Source organism: Tachypleus tridentatus, chromosome 7, assembly GCF_004210375.1.
Source record: "Tachypleus tridentatus isolate NWPU-2018 chromosome 7, ASM421037v1, whole genome shotgun sequence".
Taxonomy (NCBI): Eukaryota; Metazoa; Arthropoda; class Merostomata; order Xiphosura; family Limulidae; genus Tachypleus; species Tachypleus tridentatus.
Window position 1 is genome coordinate 44,439,649 of NC_134831.1, and position 24,662 is coordinate 44,464,310.

General features: G+C 34.7%; 1 protein-coding gene across 1 annotated transcript in view; it reads left to right on the forward strand.

The window, feature by feature from the left end:
• Window positions 1-2,257: 2,257 nt before the first annotated feature.
• LOC143255558 (uncharacterized) overlaps window positions 2,258-24,662 on the forward strand; it is a 47,308-nt gene continuing 24,903 nt past the window's right edge. Inside the window, exon 1 of the mRNA XM_076511394.1 lies at window positions 2,258-2,908. The gene's annotated coding sequence lies outside the window, so the exon portion shown is untranslated. The remainder of the gene's footprint in view (window positions 2,909-24,662) is intronic.

Genomic DNA, 24,662 nt, shown 5'->3' on the forward strand with positions numbered 1-24,662 from the left:
GGGAAGGCAGCTAGTCATCACCACCCACCGCCAACTCTTGGGCTACTCTTTTACCAGCGAATAGTGGGATTGACCATAACATTATAACGCCCCCACGGCTGAAAGGGCGAGCATGTTTGATGCGACCGGGATACGAAGCTGCAACCCTCAGATTACGAGTCGAACGCCTTAATCCACCTGGCCATGCTGGGCCTCTAACTAGTGAATGAATACTTGCTGTAAAATTATTATCCATGCTATAATTGTTGCTACCAGTTTGCCCGTCATATTTGATTTCATTCCTTAAAACTGTACTCTGAATCTTTTTTGTCCGCACCCTTTTTCACACTTAAAATGTTTTTCATTAGGTATCAACACTTTACGTCAATCATTACCAACAAGCTATTGCAAATAAGAAAGTAACACTTGATAATAACAAATATTAACTTTAGGGCATCGATTCTATTATTCAGAACGAAGCTATACTTTAAAGAAAGAACCAGATTCTTTAAAATATATAGTGGTAGTTTTCCTCTCTAAAACAATGTTAATAAATTCCTTCATTCTAATGCCATGAAAACTAAATTAACAGTTTCTTTCATTTCTTCCATGCACTCGGTACAGCTGTATCAAGCATCATTATTTATGATAATTGCTTTTAGGTTAATAACACTTGCCGCTAAATGCTCTTCAATAAGGATAATTTCATAAAATAGAGAAAACTTGTGTATAAAATTTCGCATTGAATAATAAACAATAACCATCCACCAGTATGATTATTTTGAAACTTTGAGCTAGAAACAGCTAATCTAGTTTGTCTGGCTTAACCAATACTTAAATATTTGCACGTGTTTTATTGCTCTAAATGAACCGTTTTTAACTTTTAAATGGCGGAGCTCCCCTCTAGTATAGCGGTATGTCGCCGGATTTACAACACTCAAATCAGCGGTTCGATTCCCCGCGTGGGCTTAGCAGATACCATGTGGCTTTGGTATACGAAAGCACACAAACGGAGATCATCATCAACTAATGCTGCCACCTATAACGTTCCCGCTGTTCAAGGGTTAATGTGATTAAAAAAAAAAAAAAGTTTAGCTTTACTGTTAGCTGAAGATCTGAGAAAAAATTCAGACCACTAACTCACGTGACTTTTGCGTAGGCGTGCGCAAAAAGTTCCGTCAAAATTGGGTTTTTGCAAAATAATATTCAACATGTGGCTTATATTTAGACCGAATTTGATACATAAATGTCGACTGTAAAGATCTATCACTGTATCAAACTTGAAAAATACAACATGCAAGTTAAATGCATTTTTTCTACAAAATAAAGTTTCTGTGCATTTAGTACTAAGAAAAAGATAAAAAACTATAAACCTTATATTTCCTGTATAACTTAATGGATTCCTTTAAAATTTGGTAAGTAAAATAATCATCTAGCAGAGCACATCTGCTGAAAATATGTGACAGTTTGGATTACCGCAATCCGAGCTAAATAACATGCTAACAATATCCTTACTTTACAGCAGTTAAGTGATCGTATTTTTTACACAGTTATGATAACCCTCAATAATCTTTAACGATTGCTTAAGAATCATAAAAGCTTACTTATATTTCAAAAATGCAACGACAACAACTTTACAGTATGAAAATTTTAACTTGAAGTAGTACACAGTTTCGGCCACAGCATTGATCATTATTAGATAACAGTTAAACAGCATAACCTTATTTTTGAATTAAGTCATGTCCCTTATATTAATATTATTAATAACTCACTATTAAATTGCGATATTTATACGTTATTAAATGCCACTAAGTGAAATGTGTAGATACATTCAGTGCCTCAAAACGCAAACTAGAGAAAAACTAAAATTATCAAGAAAGCTACGGCTGTATCTGACCCTAGACGTTCATAATATTAGTTTCTATCTTGTGGAAAAAGCTGATTATTTCGGTACCAGTAGTACAGGTATCGAAATTTCTTACTTCTACATCGTTATCCTTGCCCCTCAGTAATAACCAATGAAATAGAGTTTTACTTTGATATTTTATGCCAACCAATTAAAATGTGTGTTAGAATACATACAGCCCAAGATGGCAGCATGTTCTAGTACGAGATTAGAAGAAAAACTTGATGAAAAGTGTGCTGCGTCTTTGGTTTTTTCCAGTCTACCAGCATTTCAACGTAACATAGAAGGAAGTAACAGACTTTCTATAACTGTAATGCAGAAGAATGAAAGTATTAATGAGGTAGTTAATGTAAACAAAAACTTTATCTCTGCATTGTGCGTACCATTTACTTAAATAAGTTAATTATTTAATACAGCTGGTAACGTTACTCGTTGCTATCACTATCAGCATTACTGGTACAATATTTTTCGTAACATTACTGTTATGCAATTTGTTGACGAAATACCGAAGTAATCCTGAACGAAAACTTTTAGTATTTATGCTAGAACTAAGAAAGTATAAAACAAAAGCGGCCAAATAGTTTTGAATAAGAATCGTACAGATTTGTGCTTTGTAGTGCTACTTACTAGTGTTATCGTGCAATTACAAATGTGTAAACCTACATGAATAAACGTGGTTCTTATTTTTAGGCTTAACTTAACATGAAGGTTATTTTTCAGAACAAATTTTAGGTTTGATAACTGATAAATAACATAACACAAAAGGTTTAAATCCGTTAGGCATGTATTATGCATTCATGGAATATAATTTAGTATTAAAAAATGAAAAAAAAAGGCTAGGATAGTTTAGGGTGTGGGACTAGGAGTCAGTTATAGACAGTCGCTAATGTAAGTTCAGTAGTCATTATAAATGTGGGTCTTGAATTTAAAGTAAAATGAAAATAAAAAAAATCATTAGTTTCCTTTATATTAAACTTTAAAGCCTCAGGCAAATGAAGATTTATTTGAAAATACTCGTATGTGGTAAGTTGGTTTTTTAGATATTATTAATGTTTATTTTCTGATAAGTTAGAACTATGTTATAAATAAAATAGCAGTGCTTTCAACTTTTTACTTTTTGCAAAAAGTACACACCCACCCATACAAGGATAAAGTTATTGTTGGGAAATTGTTTTAGCTTATTACTTTAGTGTAACTTACAAAATTCTAGGTGATTTTTGCACTAGCTTTGCTTTTATCTTTGGGTATAGTCAATTTTTTTTTAAACTTCAGTTTAAGACATGAGCAGTAATGCTAGATACTGCATTGTACAATGATTCTAACTAACTTAACTTGAGCATCGTGAAAATTGTTACCCAAATTTAAAACAGCAGTATTATATGCCTTGGTTTTAATAATAGCGGTTGTATAATAGTCAGTAGCTAACATGGAACCTGCTGGACCATGGAGGCTCCCTATGTTTGATGTGTTATGTCACAGTTGTGATTTTGCCTGGTAACATGACTGACATCTTGACAAAGGAGCAAACAGCAGTGAAGTGAGCATAGCTGTGTGAACACAATTTATATAGGTCTATTGTATATGTGTTACTGGTGAAGCTACTATATAAAAGATTATTGTTTAATTGTCAAATTATGAAATGCAGTCCATGATGATGAGAAAACCCACTCGTAGAGAAAAATGTATATGTAAAAACGGCTGGTATGGGTTGAGAAATTTTTATGTAGAAGGTCAAAACATTGTTTGCTCCTATACATAGAATTTTCTCAACCCATACCAGATGTTTTTACATATATATGAGATGCAGTGTTTTATCGACATGTGGAAAAGCTGTTGGCCAAGGCCTTAGTGAGATACTGACTAAAGTTATAATTAACTGGGCTTGATTTTTGTCCTTACCAGAACCCTGTTAATTTGTGGAACATTGACAGTTATTTTGTGTTAAAAATATTGAAAGACAAAATTTACATGATACGAGTTAAACACACACAATTAATTATGAGAATTTGGTTTCTACAGCTTTCCTGTTTCTTGTGTTTTGTGGTTGATGTCCATTACACTTGTTTGATTTTTGTGGGAAAACATGCACTAAAGAGTAAACTACCAGGACAAACTAGTTTTAAAAACAGTTATTAACAAATCATTCTTGAGACTGTTCTAGGTGAGGAATAGAATCTCACAAATGTTTGTTTTATGCTTACAATTAAGGTGAACTGTGGGATTGAGTATCCAATAGAAGGAAACTTCACGTTTTGTTTTACTTTTTTTTTGATACAGTTAAATGCACAACAACTCTTAACCATATTTGCAGGTTTGGAACAAAAGAAGTCATGATAAATACGAAAATACGTCTAGACAGCAGGCAAATCTATAGAATGAATGAAATTTCACCTTTGTTGCTCTGTTTGTTTGCCCCTTCACCTCTGTTGCTGTGCAAACATTTATTTGTAGAAGGACAAAGTTCCCAATGTCCACCCTCAAGAATCAACTTTAAAACTCAATCCTGATAATTTAAATATAAAAATTTATTGAGCCTTCCTTTAGACTTATTGTGTCCATAACATCTGAATGTAACTTACTCTAAAAACCAACCATCCAGCTAGAAAAAGAAATTTGAAAAAACTGAAGATAATTTTTGTATTTCCAAAATTTATATTTGACCCTTTATTCTTTTTAAAAAAGAAGTTATACTTCCATCACAATTAATGATTGTGTGTTAACTAGTCTGCAAGGAGTGAACTGATTGAGGCTTTAAAGATTATTAAGGGAATTCACATTATCAGTGCATCATCACTTCTTTTATTTAATGGTAAGATTAGGGAACACAGAATTTGGCAATGTGGGAGTAGTCTTTATTATAGTGATTGGTCTTTGGAATGGGTTATCTTCATTAAGGAAGTTTAAGTAAAAGAATGTTAAGTATTTGAATGATCAGGGTTAGTTTGAGTATTTAATTTGTACTTCTTGAGTTTTGCAGAGTATATGAGATGGCTCAGTTATGGACCAAGAGGTCCTTTGTTATTATTGAATTGTATGTATGTATAAAATATAAAATTTAGGAATTCATTATGAGTGCTGTTAAATGAAATAAAATTCTTGGGATCAATGATAGCATATGCCAGAAGAGAGCACAGTTAATTCAACATAATCATGCTGATAACTATCAGTTGTTTATACAAAGCTATCATGTAATAAATAAGTATTGCTATTGTTTAAAAAGTTCAGTTGCAACTTTTGAAAGACTGTGAAGAAAACCTATTAGTTTAGGCTGTAAAATTAAATAGTATACAGTTATCTCTTAGAATATACAGCCATTCCAGTATGGCTAAAAAAAATGTAGGTTTATTTAAAATTTTTATGGTGTTTTGGAGGTCAATCATATGGACAGTATGTGTAAAGAGAATAAATATAAATGTTTACAGAAAAAATATTTTGACATTCATTGAGGAGGATCTAGAGGTTAAGCAGATGAATTTTGGAAACTGTAAGATGAAAAATATTTTTTTAATATTATCATAAAAATTATCTTACAATCAGATTAGTAAGTGTGTTTTTTGTAGGTTTTTTTACCTATACTTACGAGAAGCTTTTTTTATACCTAATTTTAATTAACAAGACAGAATGCAGCAGTGATAGCTTAATTTTAATTAACTTAAAATCTATCTCCATATACTGTACTCAATAGGTGAAATTACTCTATTCACCTTAAATAAAATGATTGCCTGTTAGAAAGTCAAATAAATATCAGTTGATAGTTGTAGGCTTATTTTATTGTGTAATATAACCAATGGGCAAGTAACCAAATTTTATCCAGAAAAGTTCTAAATAGTTAAAACATATAATAAAACTTTCTTTTATTAGATTTTTTTGGGACATATGCTCTTGATCAGGCTTAGCTGATAAAAGTACAAAATTAACTATATTAGTTACTTTTTTTGCATAAAATTAATCAAATCTGAAAAAACATATTTGGTTTTTGAGTAATAACAGAAAAAATATTGAAGTATAAAAGTAGTTAGAAATAACTAAGTATACATATTGAACATTTTAACTGATTGAAAGGTGTAGAGCCTAAACTTGAGTATACACAAGTAATATTATGTACAGGGTAAGAACATAGTTAAGCAATTTTAACCCATTTCAGGCAGGTCACAGGTGAAAGGCCATGTAATCATCTTTAACTCACATTCATCATTTTGTTGAACTACTATTTTATGAATTTATCATTAAGTTTGGTATCAAACTGCAAATAATAATTCAAGTTTTTCTATTCTACATTATTTAATTTGTTATTTTGAAAATAAATGTTATAAAAACACCCAAACATTGATTTTTGTTGCATGATATGTTGGATGCAGCACTTGTTCAGATTAGATGTTTGTAATGTCAAAATACTAAATCTTTAGTTTTGTATGAATTAGGGACTCAAGTTACTGATATTTAAGAGCTAGAATGTAAAATAAACACCTTGTTTTTGTATGATATCACTAATGTAGTTAACCAAACACAGAGGCACCCCTCCACTTCCCTCCTTTGATGTTTGAAAAGGGCCCCATATATGTGCTTAATTCTATATGTGATGTGAAAAACCAGTTGAAAACTCAGTGTCCCTCTTGTGGCTTTCTTAGCCATTTACAAATAAAATGCCATTATCTCTTTCAAAACAAACCTTTGTGCTAGTAAGATAAGTTTTTAGCCTGTTTGAAATTTTAATTTTTTTTAGATCTAAGTACAGCTTAGTTACTAAATTTGATAAATTGTAATAGATTTTTCTGGCATCAACATTTTTTGATTACTGAAATAGATGTATAGAACCTAAAATAAAATCTTTGTTCCATATCTTTCACATTTCTTAAGGCTTAGTAATTTTTGACAAGCAGCCAAGTACAAAGGTCATAACTAGAAAATATAATTGTTTGCTTTACTTATTTATTTACTGTTTTATGTTTTAAGAAAAATAAGAACTTGTTCGTAAATAGTAATAATACACACACACACGTGCATAATGTATAGTAATTGAAATGTGACTATATATTATAAAGTACTAGTGTACTAAAACTTATCAAAGACAGATCATATTGTAAAGACTGAAGTTTAGCTTCATATTATTTATATTATCAATGTAACTTTTTTATTGTTGACCAGATGTTGTGCTATTTAGTCTAAACATTCATATTTTCATCTTATAATTTGCAATAATTCTCAAACAAAAAAAGTATAATGTTTGTTTATTACCTAATTTGGTGGTTACAAGATCAGTGAAATCTAGTCACTTTTACAGAGCCAATACAGAGATTCATTTATGAAAATAACAGAGAAACTGTGAAGCTTTTTTTTTTTAAGAATCATTTGATAATTATTTAAACATTATTGGAATTTTGCATGTGAAATTTGACATTTTTCTGTTGCATAACATTTTTTAATATTAAAATGAAAATTACTTTGCATGTTGAATAGGTAACATACAAAAAGAAAAATGCATTGCTTAACAAACCTTAAGACTTATAAATAAAATTTGATATTTTGCTTATGAAAGCTTTGTAATGTTTATTAATAATCTGCCAAATTTTGTGACTTAAAAGTTAAAGCATGATAACTGTAACAAGCACACAATGGTTGTGAGGTCTATCCTAGGTACCATCCCCATGCTGGAAGACTTAATTGGGTTTAATGTTAATTTGTGAAGATACAAGTGGCAAGAATATTAAAGTGATGACTTTATTGTGTTGTTACACCAAATAATTACATTAATAACAAAAAGGATTAAAAGTGATTAACCAAAACTGTTTTTCTAAAGCACTTGGTGGTAGCTATTAATTTCTTTTGATGTGTAATATAAGAGTTGGTTTTATCTAAATCTGTATTATATCTGCACCAAAGTGGTTTCATAGCTTGAGGTTCATCTATCAAAATGATTAAAATACTTGAGAATGGAGTACCAACATTCAACAATTGAAATATTATCTTCATTTCTATTTTCTAAATATGATTGTGCTTTCATTAAAAGAACTTAGAGATGATAAGGACAATTTGGTCCTTCAAGTTTGTCCTTGAGAAGAGTACAGATTTAAACTTTTCTTTACCAATCAAGTGATCAGATTCATCTTCCCCTTTTAACTCTTGAAACCTTGGTATGTCAGTTGATGCACCTGTTATATGATTTATTAAATTTCATTGTGGAAAAACCTAATGAATGAAATAGTTTAAAACTTCAGGATTATTTTCTAAGGATTATGTAACATCTCCTAATATATCTTTTATATAAGATATTTGTACACATTTTCAGCTTTTAAATTTTGAAAAAAATTATTGTATATTTGAATTACTGAATTTTGTTTTTGTTCATCATTTGTAAGTAGCTTTTCTTTTATGAAACTGAAATTTTAAACTTTGCATGCAGTTTCACAGCATTTACAAGAACTGGCATGCAATCAAAATATCTTTTCTGTGTCAGCATTATATGTAAGCTAACCTTTTTAATTGTTCTTCAGAAGGTTTAATATATGTAATAAGTTTTAAATTCATTCATGTTTGTTTTTACATTTCTTTACTTATTTAAGTAATCACACTGATATGGCTTAATGCAAACAAGTCTTAACATACTAGGCTTGTATGCAAAAATAAACTAGATACAGTCGAGTGCAAAGCTGTTTACCTAATCCTACCTCATCCTTCTCCACAGAAGCATTGATTTTTTTCGTCAAGACTTTAACATATTTAAAAATAAACAAGTTTATTTTGTAAAGGAATTTTATTTCAGTGGTGCAGCTGTGGTGGAATCTACCCATCAGGGCATGAAAGTTTTATAAAGCTCTGACCTTCACTGTTGACTGTAACTCATTTCTTAAGTCAGTTATAAGAAAAAAAAAATTTTTTTTGTAAAAGTGGGTGCACTTGAATCTTAAGTAGTGTCATTATGTATTAGTATGTGTTAACATGTACTTCTGCATTTTGCATTGCCAGTTAAATGAAAACAATGAAAAACTCAATATTGGATCAGGTGACAGTATGATATAACTTCTTTGTAGTATTCTTAATAAAGCTGTGTTGTTGTCAAGGTGTCTTTCATCAAAGCTATTCATAAACTTTTGTATACATTTACACAATTTCCCTAAAAATACATCAAATGTTTTCAATTTTAACCAGTCTCTGGTGCTGGTTTCATGATCTAAAGTAAATCATCAAATGTGATTGTTCTTGAAGGAGTTAACCATAAGGTTGCTTTTATCTCAGTATTTTTCATATCCAAACTTTTTAATATGAATACTCTTAATACCATCTTCTTGTTTTATGGCCACCTGCATTTACATATTATTGGTGGCATTGTTTATTATGGAACTTTTGAGTGAACTCCTGAACTTTGTACAAGACTTCTTCATTGTAACTCTGGTAATTTATGTTGAGAACTCCAGTGTATACGTGGATGACAAGAATAACCAATGCTGTCATACAGATTAGCATTCCAATTTTCATCAATGATTGTAACACAAGTATTCAACCTTTCATGCAAGCTTGCATGCACACACACACACACACACACACACACAAATACTCAATTAGTTATTGTAAACAGTGTATTTATTCTTTTCCACCCCACAAGGTAGATTCCTGTATGTGGTGAGGGGACCTCCCAGAGAAGGTTCTATACTTTCACTTTAACCCCTCTGAGATCTAAACATCCACCCATGTGTTTACCGTGCATAGTGATTTGTGAAGAGAAGGAGAGGATCCTGGTGGTTGAGTGGTTGAACTCTCGCACACAATTTTGACCTTGAATTTCTGTAGACGTGGCCTTGGGGTGCCCCCCCCCCCCAGAGTCGTTTGGCTGTCCACATGGGCTAGGGTCAACCAAGTGTCAGTGTTGGGCATTTTCAGTGGGTGTTGGGGACATTGTGTGTGATACTGGTGTTCAGGTATAGTGTTCACGAAACCCAGGCATTGCTGTGGTGTCCTTGTTTGATGTACTGTATTCCCTTGGAGGGCTCCATAGCGGGTGGGGTCATTGGACACTTTGAAAAAAATGTAACATCTTTATTATGGATACCTCCCATTTATGAAAAAGTAAAAATGAAAAAATAGAAAAAAATGACAGATTATTGGAAAACGACCATGCATTGATGACTGCTGTACAGTCAACACCACAGTCAGATTACGTACCTTGATTTCTAATTATCCATTCTTTATCCAAGAAATCCTTAGAGCAAATGTCACCCTTTTTCATTCAAAATGGATCAGAGGGGCTTGCTGGCTACCCTAAGTCTGTAAATAAGTTGTGCTCTGGAGACATTTTGGTGGAAACATATTCGCCACAACATACCCAACTCCTCTTGAAATGGTAGGCTATTGGGGATATGCCCAATGAGGTTACTTTCCATACAACTTTGAATTATTTAAGAGAAGTTATAGTTGAGAGGAATTTCAAGAACATTCTTGCTGGTTTCTCCAGCCAAGACATTTCTGCAGTGCACTGTATCTCCATTTGCAAAGACAGAATCTTGGTACCTACTAATGTTCTGATATTGACGTTTACGTCGCCACATCCTCCTGCCACAGTCAAAGCAAGTTATCTGAACTATAAGATATGGCCATATGTTCCCAACAGTCCCAGATGTTTTCAGTGTCAACAGTTTGATCACTCAAGAACATCACATCATGGTTCTTCAACATGTGCTTGTTGTGATGGCAAAGACCATGTTGCATATGAGTGTAAACTAGAACTATGCTGTGATAACTGTTGGGGTTCGACTCCTCTTACTCTATTTCATGCCCTAAATGGGTGGAGGGGGAAGAAGTGCAATGCTTGAAGACTATAAATAGTTACGACAAAAAGTGTTCGTACCCCTGTGTCGTGAGTAGTTTTTTGTCATAACTTAAAAAGTATCATGATTAGGATAATAAAAGTATAGTATATTGTAAATATTATACTAACACACATCTACATAATTTTTTATGTAAATTAAATGACAAATAAACTGTTTATAAACAAATAACCAAACATGGGGGCAGGAAGTGTTCGTGTGTCTACTTTAATGGTCAGTTGTGTAGCCTTTCAGGTGAATTACTTGGTGCAATCTCTCCTCATAGCCCTTCATGATCGTTGACAGTACTCGACTGGTATTTTCTTCCATTCTTCTTTACAGAAGGCCTCCAACTCTTGCAAGTTTTACAGATGATGCGATGAACCCTAGTCTTCAACTCACGCTAACGTTTTCAATTGGGTTGAGATCGAGTGACTGCAATGACCACTCCAGAACGCTTATATGGTTCCTCTGCAACCAGGATTTCACATATTTTGATCTGTGCTTAGGGTCATTGTCGTGCTGGAAGATTCAACAATGCCCAAGCCTCAAGTTCTGAGCATCATTCTTGATATAAGTGCCTGATATATCAACATACTCTTCTTTTTCATAATTCCATTGATGCAGTGAAGGCTGCCTACACTAGAAGAGCTGAAGGAACCCCATAGCATGATCAAGCCACCTCTGTGTTTAACTGTAGGGACAGTGTTCTTTGGAAGATTTTGTTCCCCCTTCTTATGGAAAATATTGCGAACATCATCGTGGCCGAAAAGCTTGATTTTAGTTTCGTCTGACCAAAGAATACTCTTCCAATAGGTAAAAGGTTTATCTACATGCTTTCTTGCATACCTCAATTATGCTTCTAAATGAACAGGCTTTAAATATGGAGTTCTACGAGGACGGCATGCTTTGAACCCAGAAGTGTCATATGTTCGTAACTGTAGAGGTGCTTACTTCAACCCCAGCTCCCTTACCAGTTTCTGCATGTCATTACGTGTTAAACAAGGGTTCCTACTAACTTCTCTGAGAACCTTCCTCTTGGTTATCTCTGGAATTTTGGTGGGGTGTTTGGAATGAGGGAGGTTAGCAGTTGATCCTGTAAGCTTAAACTTGGCAATTATGCTTTGAACAGTATATTTAGGCACATTAAGTTAGCAATACTAGAAAGAGACAAGCAAGACTTGTATTTTACAATAATTTGGTTTTTTTAAATCACTGGACAGTTGTTTTCTGTTCGCCATGATGACCAAGCAGATAATGACGGAGACGGCGCTAAATTGCTGGAAGTAATTTTTTTGCTGGCTAAATTCCAATAATTATGAACCCAGTGTCTAGTTCTGGAATGGTATAATGTAGTTTATTTGCCAAACTAAACAGAATTTTTATGGGAATGTCAGTTTTTTGAACTGGTTCTGAACTGTACGAACACTTTCTGCTCCTCCTATTTTTGGTTATTTGTTTATAAACAGTTTATTTTTCATTTAATTTACATAAAAATTTAAGTAAATGTGTGTTAGTATAATATTTATAATATATTATACTTCTATTAGCCTAATCATGATACTTTTTTAAGTTATGAGCAAAAAACCACTCGGGAAGCAGGGGTACGAACACTTTCTGTCGTAACTGTATCTCCTTCCCAGAGGCTCTGAATTTATTGTCCCAAAATCCATCTCAGACATATGCTGCTGCACTCCATTCCACTGCCACAGTGGGAGTGCAGACAGACCCCTCTGTGTCTCCAGCAGAGTTGTTTACAAAACATCTGAAGAATCTTTTGCCCTCCCTGATTAAAAGAGTTCAAGAATCTATATCTGCTTTTATCTCTGTTCTTGCCACTCATTTCAGTGACTGCACAGTTCTGCTTCCTTTGACTTCAGGTTCGGGTGTTTCTTTTGGTTCATCCTCTTCTGCAGCTCTGAGAAGTAAAATGACCGTTCATTCATGCCCTTAGTTGATGAAATCTTTGTCCACAGATAGAGACCTGCTTACTCAACCTAGAGCAGGATCCACGGAGGTTGATAGACCTTTGTCTAATATAGAAAAATAATGTGGACAAAAACAGAAGGGCTCCCTGCCACGTTCTCCACTATGTGAATAAAAATGGGCACTATGATCCAGTGAGACTGTATGGGTTTTCATTCAAATACAAATTACATTGAGGATTTGATTGATTCTTACCATCCTTTGTGTGTCTCCTTACAGAAAATGTTTCTGAAACCTGCCAATGTAGTCACCCTTGGCAGTTTTCTTTGTACAGAAATGACGGGTTGTGTGATGGATGAGTGCATGGTGGAGTGACACTGCTGGTTAATTAGCATGAGGCAACCCTTTTTTGCCACTTGATGCCTCCTTGGAGGCTGTTGCCATCTGTTTTTCTTTGGATTGTACCTTCACTATTTGTTCTCTCTATTTGGCTTCTGAAGTGACCAATGATCAGTCAGACCTTGATGTCCTAATTGAGCAGTCAATGTCTCCATATTTAATCCTGTGGAATTTTAATGGACATAATCCCCTCTTGGGTGGTGCTGATATTGATCTTTCTATCTGCTTCCCTTCACTTTTCTTTTACTTTTCTTGGAGGGTTGACAGCAACTCATGGGGCAGTGGTAATTTTTCTATCATTTTGAGAGAGACTGGCCATGATCAATGCCACTTGACCCACATGTCTCAATGGAAGTTGGACCAGGCCAACTGGCCCTATTTCACTGCTCTGTCAGAACTTAATCATGCCATCATCTGTAAATCATCGATAGGTGGTTGTGTGGGAGCAGTGACTGACTGTATTTCTAAAACTTTGACAGCTATCCCGTAGCATCCTCGTCATTGGTGGAATCTTACCTGTCATGTTCATTTTATTGGACTCATGCACATGCTCAGCAAGTCAGATGTCAAAGCCAGAAGGAAACTTGAATTAAATACACCACTAGCATCTCTTCTGCCACCAGTTCCAAAGACATATTGGACAAGATTTGATAGGTTAGTGGACAGTATAATTCTGCCTCCCTGATGGTCAGGAAGTTGCTGTTGCCCAGAGCATTGCTGATATCCTCTGCAAAAGCTTTTCCTGTGCATCTAGCAAATTTGCTTCACCCCCCCCCTCCTCTTAGCCATCAAGACATGAGCAGAATGATCACCTCTTTGCTTGTGGGCTGATCATCTTTATGACTGTAATTGCCTTTTTACATTGGTGGAACTCAGCTTGCTCTTTTTTAGTTGGACCTGATGATTTTCACTAAGAAATCCTGCACTTTGTCTCTCCTGCCTTTTTTGCTTTTCCTGGTTGTATTTAACCAGATCTGGCAGGAGAATATTTTTCCTGATGCTTAGTGCCATGTTATTGTACTCCCTTTTCCTAAGCCTGAGAAGAATCTCAATATTTCTTTGAACTACTGTCCAATTGCTTTGATGAGCTGTCTCTGTAAGTTCTGAGAGAGGATTGTTTATGCTCCTCTTGTTTGATTCGAGGAATCAAACAACCTCCTTTCACCCGCTCATTCTGTGTTCTGACAACAGCTCTCTACCATGAACCACCTCATTTGACTTGAAACATCAATCAGGGGAGCCTTTCTCAAGCAACAACATTTTGTTTCTGTATTTTTTTGACCTTGAGAAAGCTTATGATACAACATGGATTTATGGAATCTTGAGAGATTTTCACTCGTACAGGTAAATGGGTCATTTACCCATTTTTATTAAACGTTTTTATAAGGAACTGACAACTTCAAGTCCATGTGGGTTCAACACGTGCATGTTTTCTTCCCAAAGGAACTTGGAGTCCCGCAGGCTGGGTATTTTCATTATGTAAGATAACGCCATCAGTGAACAACTTCAACCTACATTTGCAAACGGTCTCTGTGTCATAGACTTTCATGTTTTGTGTCAGTCGTCAAGAATGAGTTTTATTGAAAGGCAACTACAAGCTGCCCTCAGTTGCTTACTGGAATGGACCACAGCACAGTTTTGCCTTTTCTCACTCGAAAACCATTTGCATGCACTTCTACTGCCATCAGGGTTTTAACCCAGTTCCTGAGCTTTCTCTGAGAAGTTGTGCTTCCTCTGGTTCCTGAGGGAAAATTTTTGAGGCATATCTTTGACCTTTAGCTGACCTCTGTTCTACACATCAAGCAGTTATGTATTAAGTGTACAAAGGCACTGAACATCCTCTATGTCTTCTCTTCTACCTCTTGGGGAGCTGATTGATGTTCTATGCTAAAAATGTATCATGCTCTTATTCAATCAAAACTGGACTATGGGTCTAATGGTCTGCCAGGACCTTGTCCTTGAAGATTTTGTACCTTGTTCACTATCAGGGGCTTTGGCTCTACATAAGGTGGCCTTCTGCACTTCTCAAGTCCAGAGTTTGTACACTGAGTCTCCTGAACCATCTCTGTACCTTTGCTATTTGCAACTGTCTTTACTGTACACTTCAAAACTTTGATCGTTATCACAGCATCCCACCTGGGATTATGTTTTCCTTCTTCAGTAGGCCATGCTTTTTCAGAATAGACAGTCTGCCATTGTTCCTTTTGGCCATCATATCCAGGTGCAGTTGTATGAATTGGGTCTCTACTTGGCGAACATAGCTCTACCCACTGATTAGCTCATCACACCATGACTAATTACCATCCCCAAATGTGACCTTTCTTTCAGTCATCTGAGAAAAGCAGATACTTCTGATTGGAAGTATTGCTAAACATCTTTTGAACTATCCTTCCATTCCTATTCATACAGATGGTTCAAAATCAGGTGACTGTGTGGGCTCTGCCATGGTTTGTTGTGATTCAGTTGTTGCATACATAATCCACTCTACAATTTCTGTGTTCACTGCTGAATTATATGCCATTTCTCTTGCCCTGTATCACATAGAAGCTATGCAGTACATGAACTGTACTATTTATACTAACTTGCTTAGGTCTCTGTTGGTCCTGGAATCATGTCACCTTGTTCTTGTTGATATTCAAAACTGATTGGCCCATTTCTCTCCATCATCTACTTCTATCCAGTTCTTCTGGACACCAGGCCAAGTTAGTATTTTCAGGAACGAGTTTTCTGACATCACAGCTAAGTCTGTCTGCTCTTGTACTATCACTACTGTGCCTGTCCCAGACGTGGACTATAGTCCTGTATTAAAGGCTCAACTCTGCACTAGTTGGCAGTTGACTTGGAGTGAGCAGTGTGATAACAAGCCTTTTCCAGATGAAGCCTTCTGTTGCTCTTTGGCTGTCCTTCTTCCATAAGGATTGGAAAGAGCATGTTGTTCTGGCTATGCTATTCATTGGTCTTAGTTTTTTAACTCATTGTTTTCTTTCATCTGGTACTGATGCACCAATGTGTGATCTGTGTAATTCAGGTCACAGTAGCCCAGATTGCCATCATTACGATCAAGAGTGACAACACCATTTAAAACATATTTTTACCCTGGGTTCACACTTGACATTCAATAGTGTCATTGGCAATGGTGACACTGACCACCTCAGTTGTATTTTTAAATTTTTAAGGGCAGTTGGTCTTTATAACTCTTAAGATTTTAATTTGAAAATTGGACTGTGTTTTGTTTCACTATGGTTCCTTTTTTTACATAATTTAATGATTTTACTTTTTTACCATTTTACTGGTTGCTTGGTGCAGATAGCACTGTTGTTTTGGACCAATAAATGCAGAACAACCAACCAACTGATCTTCCTTTCCATATTTTTTCCAACATAAAATCTCATTCATGTTATAACCTGGTACATATCCACACACACAAATCCTGTCAGCCATAGGAGCACTGTAACATATGATTAATGCCATTATTTTTTTTGTAAAGAGCAGCATAAAAGTTCGTAATGGATGGTTTTTGCTGACTGCTTTCCTTCTCATGTAACACTTTAAAATTGGGATATTCAGTGCAGATAACCTTCAAATAGCTTTTCACAAAGTTAACAAACACTAACCTTGAGAGGGTAAGGCAACAGATTTCTTCACTTAGGAGGAATGATCATTGTATCAGAATGAAGAAATGGTTGCATATGTACTTTGTTTATTTTGTCACGTTCATGCTTTTGAAAATTTAAAATTTACTGTAAGAAAAATAAGGCCTTGTTTTCAAAAGTCAGCCTATTCTTACTTTTGTTAAAGTAACATGTGGAAAGATGAAAATGAAATTATATATTTATTCTTAAGCTTTTGTGCCAGTTTAATAAAATTTAAGAAAAAGAATGACCAGTTCTTCTAGGCTGTTTTATTTACTAAACTAAAACATTTTCTAATCATATAGTTATCTCATTTTTCCTAAAAATGAATGTATTCATGCATTTAAAAAAAAAAAAACCTACTCCAAAGGCCTGTCAACTTGTTAGAAAAATAATTGTTAGTTGAAAACTACTGCTACCCAACAAAATTTATATTTTATCTTCTAGTTCTACCATTCTTGTCATTAGGTATGGAAAGAGATTATGCATTGAAACAAGTAATTTCCTTAACATCTCAATCAGATACCCTTTTACTCTTCCTTTTTTTCAAGATAAAACAACAGATTTTAACATTCCTTTCAAGTATTATGTTAGTAGGTCTCATCTGAACCATTACCAACAATTCAGTGTTCTTTCTAAGGCCCCAAGACTGAAACCCAGTACTATAAATGAAATGTAATCAGTGACCTATACAATGAAGTGATAACATCCTTGGATCTATTTTCAATATTTCTGTAAATAAAACATAAAATCATATTTGGTGGCTTCTCGGTATGGATTCCTGTACGTGGTGAGGGAACCTCCCAGGGAAGGTTTTGTTCTTTCAGTTTACCTTCTCTGGTATCTAAACATCCACCCACATGTTTACTGTGAAGGGGAGGAGAGGATCCTGGTGGTTGAGGGGTCCAACCCTAACACACTACTTTGGCCTTGAATTCCTGTAGACGGATGACCTTTGGGTGGTCCCCTTGGGTCAATCAGCTGGTCCACTTGGGCTAAAGTCAACCAAGTACCAGTGTTGGAAGTTCTCAATGGGTGTTGTGGACATTTTGTCTGATGCTGGTGTTTGGGTATAGTGCTCACGAAACCCTGGTGTTGCTGCAACGTCCTTGCATGACATTGTAGTGCGTCCCCTTGTAGGGCTCCATGGTGGGTGGTGTCAGTGGACATCAAAATTTTCTTTTTCCTATGGATCCTCCAACTAAAAATTTAAATAAAATAGTGAAAAAACAATAAATAGGTAAACGACCACATCTTGAAGATTTTGATCAACAATCTTTAACATCTGTACCACCAGCTGTACATCATTTTCTTATCCTACATTCTCTTTCAGAGAAACCTTTAGGGCAAATGTCCCCCTTTTTTATTCAGGAGGGACTTGCTGGCTCTCCCTAAGTCAGTAAAGAAGCTTTGATCTGGAGACATTTATGGAAACATCCAGATCTCAACACAGTGAACTCTTTTTCCATTCAAAGATAATTTGGGATATACCTATTCAGGTTGCACCTCATACTACTTTGAATTCATTATGAGGAGTTATTGTTGAGAGGGATTTGAAGAATATCCCCAAGTCAGAAATTCTCACTGGTTTCTCCACTCAAGGAGTTTCTGCAGTGAGGCATATCTCCACTCACAAAGATGGAATTACAAGGCTGAACAATATTCTCATTTTGACATTCACATCACCACATCCATCTGCCAGTATCAAGGCAGGTTCACTTAATTGCAGGGTACGGCCATACATTCCAAACCCTCTTCAATGTTTCCAGTGTCAGCAGTTCAGTCACTCGAAGACGTCATGTCGTGGTTCCATAACGTGTGCTTGTTGAGGTGGCAAGGACCATGATGCCTATGAGTATGAAACGGACCCTCATTGCATCAACTGCAATGGCTCTCACCCTTCCTACTTTCGTTCTTGCCCTAAATGGTTGGAAGAAACAGAGGTGCGGCATTTGAATATGATTCATAACATTACTTATCCTGAGGCTCGAAAATTGCTGTCCACCACTTTATCTCGGATGTATGCTGCTGCACTTTGTTCCACTACTACAGTGAGAGTGCAGACGGAGCTCTCTGTACCTCCAAAAGAGTTGTTCTCAAAACAAATGAAAAGTCTTTTGACCTCCAACTTCAACACCCATCTTTGTCTCTTACATACATTCCAACAAAAACGAAGATCCACTTCCTTTAGTTATGGGTACAGGCATTTCCTCGGATACATCTTCTACCCCAAGATGCAAAATGATCATTTGTTCATATACTCAGTTACTGGAATCCTCTTCCAACAGCAAAGACCTGCCCAATCGACCCAGGGTGGGATCCATGGAGGTCAATAGACCTCTCTAGAATAAATACAGTAAAGAAAAAGATGTGGTCATAAACAGAAGGGTTCTTCACCCAATTTGCCTACACATAAGTAAAAATGGCTGTCTTGATACAATGGAACTTTCAAGGTTTACATTCTAATTTGGATGACGTCAAAACACTGATTGCTTCATACCATCCTGTATGCCTCTTTCCTTACAGGAAACATTCTGAAACCTTTTGGTGAAAGCTTTTGCAGGGTATCTAGCACTTCTGCTTCTGCCTCCACCTTCTTAGCCGTCAAGACTCGGGCAGAGCAATCACCTGCTCTCGAGCTGGTTGTCTCTATGACTATAATTGTCCCTTTATACTGGTGGAACACAAACTGGCCCTTCATTGGTCTGGCAGTACATCAGTTGGTGATGATATACACTATGAAATGCTACACCATCTATCTCCTGCTTCTCTTGCTATTCTTCTTATTGTTTTAACCTGATCTAGCAGGAGAAGATTTTTCCTTATCCCTGGCACCAGGCTATTGTCTTACCTTTCTCTAAGCCTAGGAAGGATCCCAGGATTTTTTTAAACTACCATCCAATTGCTTTTAAGAGCTGTCTCTGTAAGACCTTAGACAGGATGGTTAATGCTCATCTTGTTTGGTTCCTCAAATCAAACAACCCCCTCTCACCCACCCAGTGTTGGTTCTGATGACAGTGCTACACCGTGGACCACCTGCTTTGATTTGAAACGTCAATCATCAGACATTTAGAAGGCTTATGATATAACTTGGAGGTATGGCATTTTGCAAGACCTCCATATATATGGGTTATGTGGCCAATTGCCAATTTTTATTAATTTTTTAATGGACAGGAGATTCCAATTTTATGTGGGTTCTACACTTTCCCATTCTTTACTACAGGAATTTGGAGTCCCTCAGTGCTGTGTTTTAAGTGTCACACTTTTCAGTATAAAGATTAATGCCATTACTGAACAACTCCCTCTCACTGTTGCAAACGGGCTCTATGTCAACGACTTTCATATCTCATGTCAATCTTTGAACATGAGGTATATTGATTGGCAGCTATAGACTGCTGTCAGTTGTTTACTGAAATGGACCACAGCAAACAGCATTAACTTCTCTATCATTAAAACCATTTGCATGCACTTTTGCCACCAATTGGATATTCACCCTGATCATGATCTCCGTATCAGTGAAGTTGTGTTGCCTATGGTCCCTGAGACAAAGTTGTTGGGGCTTGTGTTTGACTGTAAGCTGACATTTATATCACACATCAAACAGCTTTGGGCCAAATGTACAAAAGCACTGAACATCCTCTGTGTTCTTTCTTCCACCACTTGGGGAGCAGATTGATGTTCTATGCTAAAGATATATTGTGCTCTTTTTTATTCAATTGAAACTAGACTAGCGTTCACTGCTTTATGGCTCTGCCAGAACTTTGACCTTAAAGATGCTGGACCCCATTCATTATCAAGGACTTTGGCAGCTTTGCACTGGTGCTTTCTGAACTTCCCCAGTTCAGAGCTTATGTATAGGGTCTAATGAACCTTCTTTGCTCCTTTGCTGTTTGCAACTGTCTTTACTATATGCTTCAAAACTTCATTCCATACCAAAGCATTGCACCTGGCATTGTGTTTTACTTCCTCAGTGGGCCATACTTTTTCAGAACAAACAATCTTCCATTACACCTTTTGGCCTTCGTATCCAGATGCAGTTAGATGAATTGGGTCTGTCCTTGGTTAGCATTGTTCTATTCACTGGTCAGTCTATCCCACCATGGCTTTTTACAGTCCCCAAATGTGACCTATTTTTAAGTTATTTGAGAAAAGGACACAGTTTAGATTGGAAATACTGTCTGTTATTTGGTGAACTTCGTTTGAACTATCATTCCATACCTATTCATACAGATGGTTCGAAATCAGGTCACTGTGTGGGCTCTGCCATGGTTTTTTGTGGTTCGGTTGTTGCGAGCAGAATCCCCTCAACAGCTTTTGTGTTCATTGCTGAACTGTACGCCATTTCTCTTGCCCTGGATCACATAGAAGTTAAGCAGTATTCAAACTGCATTATTTATAGTGACTTGCTTAGTTCTCTACTGGCCCTGGAATTGTTTCATACTAGTTCACACCCTCTTCTCACCGATATTCAAAACCGACTAGCCCATTTCTCTTTAATATCTACTTCTATCCATACTGTAGAAAGAAAGTTAACTTATCTATAACACCCATGTTCACTAGAAAGTGATCCAGTTTAAGGTTGTGATAATAAACATTCTCCAAGGTGCATATTCATCCTTGAAAGTACCTGAAAGGGGACCGAATTATTATTTATTTTATTTTTTGGAAGAGTACTTAAATATTAATAGCAAAATATACCTAATTTTAATGCATGTTATTGAGTAGAATTCAATGAGTAGTATTTCTTTTCTTTTTTTAGTCTGCTTTCATGTATATGTTGAGCAAATAAATAGTAATGTTATAAAATTTTAGTGGAATCTGATTCTGATGTGGATATTGGCTTTGAAAAGTGTTTGAAAAACATTGTGAGTGCTTGAAATTGATTTGAGCAGTTCAGTGTGAACTGTGTGATTTTTATCTTCAAGTTTTGAGTTTGTAAATATCTTGAAGTAAATACCATCAAGACAATTTAGTCTGAAATGTTGTTGTCCCAGACCTTTGTCAGTCATTCTCAGTCGTATCTGATGTACAAATTAGTTTAAAATCATTATGCTTTAGACCTTAATTTATTATTAAATTTAAGATGTTTTTAGACTTTTAGGTTTTTTATCTCAACTATAAAGGTCTTAACTTAGATTTGTGCAATGTTTTTGTTGAAAACCTTCATTCAAATTATATCCACTGACCTATAAGTGGTTTGAGAAATCAGTCAGTGTCCTAGAAAATTACAAAAAGATTGTTAGTCTTAGAAACTAGAAAGTCTGAACAAGAAATTAAGAGGTGAGTTTTTTAATTTTCTGATTTTCACAACTCAAACTAATTTTGATCATCTAAAAGTAGTGTGACTCACCAAAATAAATATTTCAAAATTCCTGTTTCATCATTGGCATGGACAAAAATTTATATTATGGGCTGTTTAAAAAACATACAGCAGATGGATGAAGTAACAAAAGTAAATTAGTGATTTATTTGGTAAGCAAAGCAATATATCTATAAAAATAATTTTATTCCTAAAAGACCATTTGGTTTTCCTAAGTTATTCGATCTTCAACTATCAACCCAGCACATGCTACATATAGAAACCTTTTTTGTTTTCAGTATCCAACCTTTATGTGTAAAGTACTTGGTCATCTTGTCTTTAACACTTTTGCTACAGGCTTGGTATAATGTACACAGGTATGTCTACACATTTGCACTTGTTAAGTATTTGCACTATAACATATGATAAAGCATGTGTAGCTTCACAAAATTTGGTAGACTTTTAGGAAAGATTACAAGTATTTTGTATACAAAACTCTGAAATATTTTTACCAAAGATTTGTTTGTAAAATAGTCTTTCGTTACCAGTTTGAGTGCAGTGTGATTTTATGATATGATTAAAAAACTGTTCTTTATTCTATAAATCTCAAATATTATTTACATAATCTCAAACCTCCTAAGTACATTTCAAGCACTTGTTTTTAGTAAAACTTTATATTTTGTTATTTTCAATACTCTAAATATGTGGGTCTTTCACTTCACCAACTTCGTAAACATTGTAGGAAATAAATTATGCTTTTGTTGTGCAAGAATGACTACATATTATAAAATGAAAATAGATGTTTAGTCTAAGTCGCTTAAGTCTCGTAATGATATATACTTACATATTAATTATTATATTGACCTTCCAGTCATGCCTACCTAATATTACATAGCTTGCATTGACACAACACATGTGCACTCATGTAATGTATCCAGTAATTTGAAACTGATGTTTAGTCTTTCCTGTTTTGGTTGTGTTTTAGTGGACTAGTATTTTGTGATATACAGTCACATTTTAATTATTATACATCATATATATAATGATTAATAATTTACTTTGAAATAGTAATAGCTTTTTTTAAATATGGAACAATGAATCAAAAAGTAAAGCAAACAGTTATTTCTTCTTGCTATGGCATTTGTACTCAATTGTTGCTGGACATGGGTTGCTAAGCCTTTTAAAATTCCATACATGGAGGATATAAAACAAAAATCATTAACTACACTGATACCATAGAATTCCACTATAATTTATTAAGCTTGGTAACTAAGATATATATTTAGATTTTAATAAAACATGGAACTTCACATAGACTAAAGATACATCCTACTTTACCTTGGATTGAAAGAACATGGAAGCATTTTAAAAGTTTAAAATGATTGATAAAATTACTTGGGATATTCTAAGCTGTTGATAAATTATTCCCATGGCATATACTGTAATGAGTGTATATAAGGGACCATTTCAAAAAATGGAAAGAGGTGAAGAGGGCCACTATGTTTGATTCAGTACATTAGCCATACTTTATCAATAGTAAAAGATGTGTGGTTCTTGTTTTATATTCTTGCTTGGTAATATAAGTGATATGAATTCTTAATTTGTCTGAAACTACAGACTTAGTATTTTGACATCACAAACATAATTTGAACCAGTGCTGCATTCAACATACCACGTGACTCACTAATATCTATATTTAGATGTATGTTTTTAATATTTACTTTTAAATTAAGAAATTAATTCATATATAATATTAAAGTTTAAATTTGAATAATTTAAATACACTTAAATTCCAAACCTATTGACATAAATGCATAAAATAGTACTTCAGTAACATTTTGAATGCATGTCAACAAATGGAATGACATGACCTTTGACCTGTGACCCATTGCAAAAGGGTTAATTTAGGAATAGTTGCCTTACAGATGAAAAAGGTTAGGCATATTATTTACATATATTTGTCATTTTCATGAATTGATTTATCTAAAATGATTATGGTAATCATAAATAACATTCTTTAATTCACTTGATACAAGAAGTTACAAGTAATTTTCATGGACTTTCATTACTTCATCCTCAACTTCTTACTTAGTGTTAAGCTTGAGGACTTATAATGCTAATATTTGGAGTTTGAATCCATGATGACTACAACAGTCCATTTCTACAGCTTCTTTCAATAAACAAATAAACTTTAGTGAGACTTTCCTTGCAGTTCACTTATGGCTTTAATTGAAGACCTTTTTTTTATTAAGATCTTTTCTTTAAAATCTTTCCAAGATGGATTATTTTTTAATCTGTCATATTTCTTATAGAATAACTTAAAGAAATAAATAGTAAATAAAGCTCAATGCCTGTTGAGCATACTTCAGAGTTAAGTTGCATACATTTAATGTACCATAGTTAAGGATTAACAAGGACTTTTATCTTCAGTTGTTCCTGAAGGTAATTCTTATGTAACAATAATGATTAGTTGAATGTAACATTTGATTTACTTCACAATTTCATAGATTCCAGCTGGGGTAGAGCTTATTATTTGTCGAGGCACTGCCAGTTACAAAATTGACTATTGTATTGAAAAGATTTGAGTTACCTACTTCCATCTAAGGATGACTAGTTTTCTCCCCGTTGTGAGATTTTAGAATTTTGACACAGTGTGAATTCTTTGAAAGCTGCTGCATTTTGTGCTTCAAAACCAGCATGTGTGTTTCTTTTTGTCTATGTCT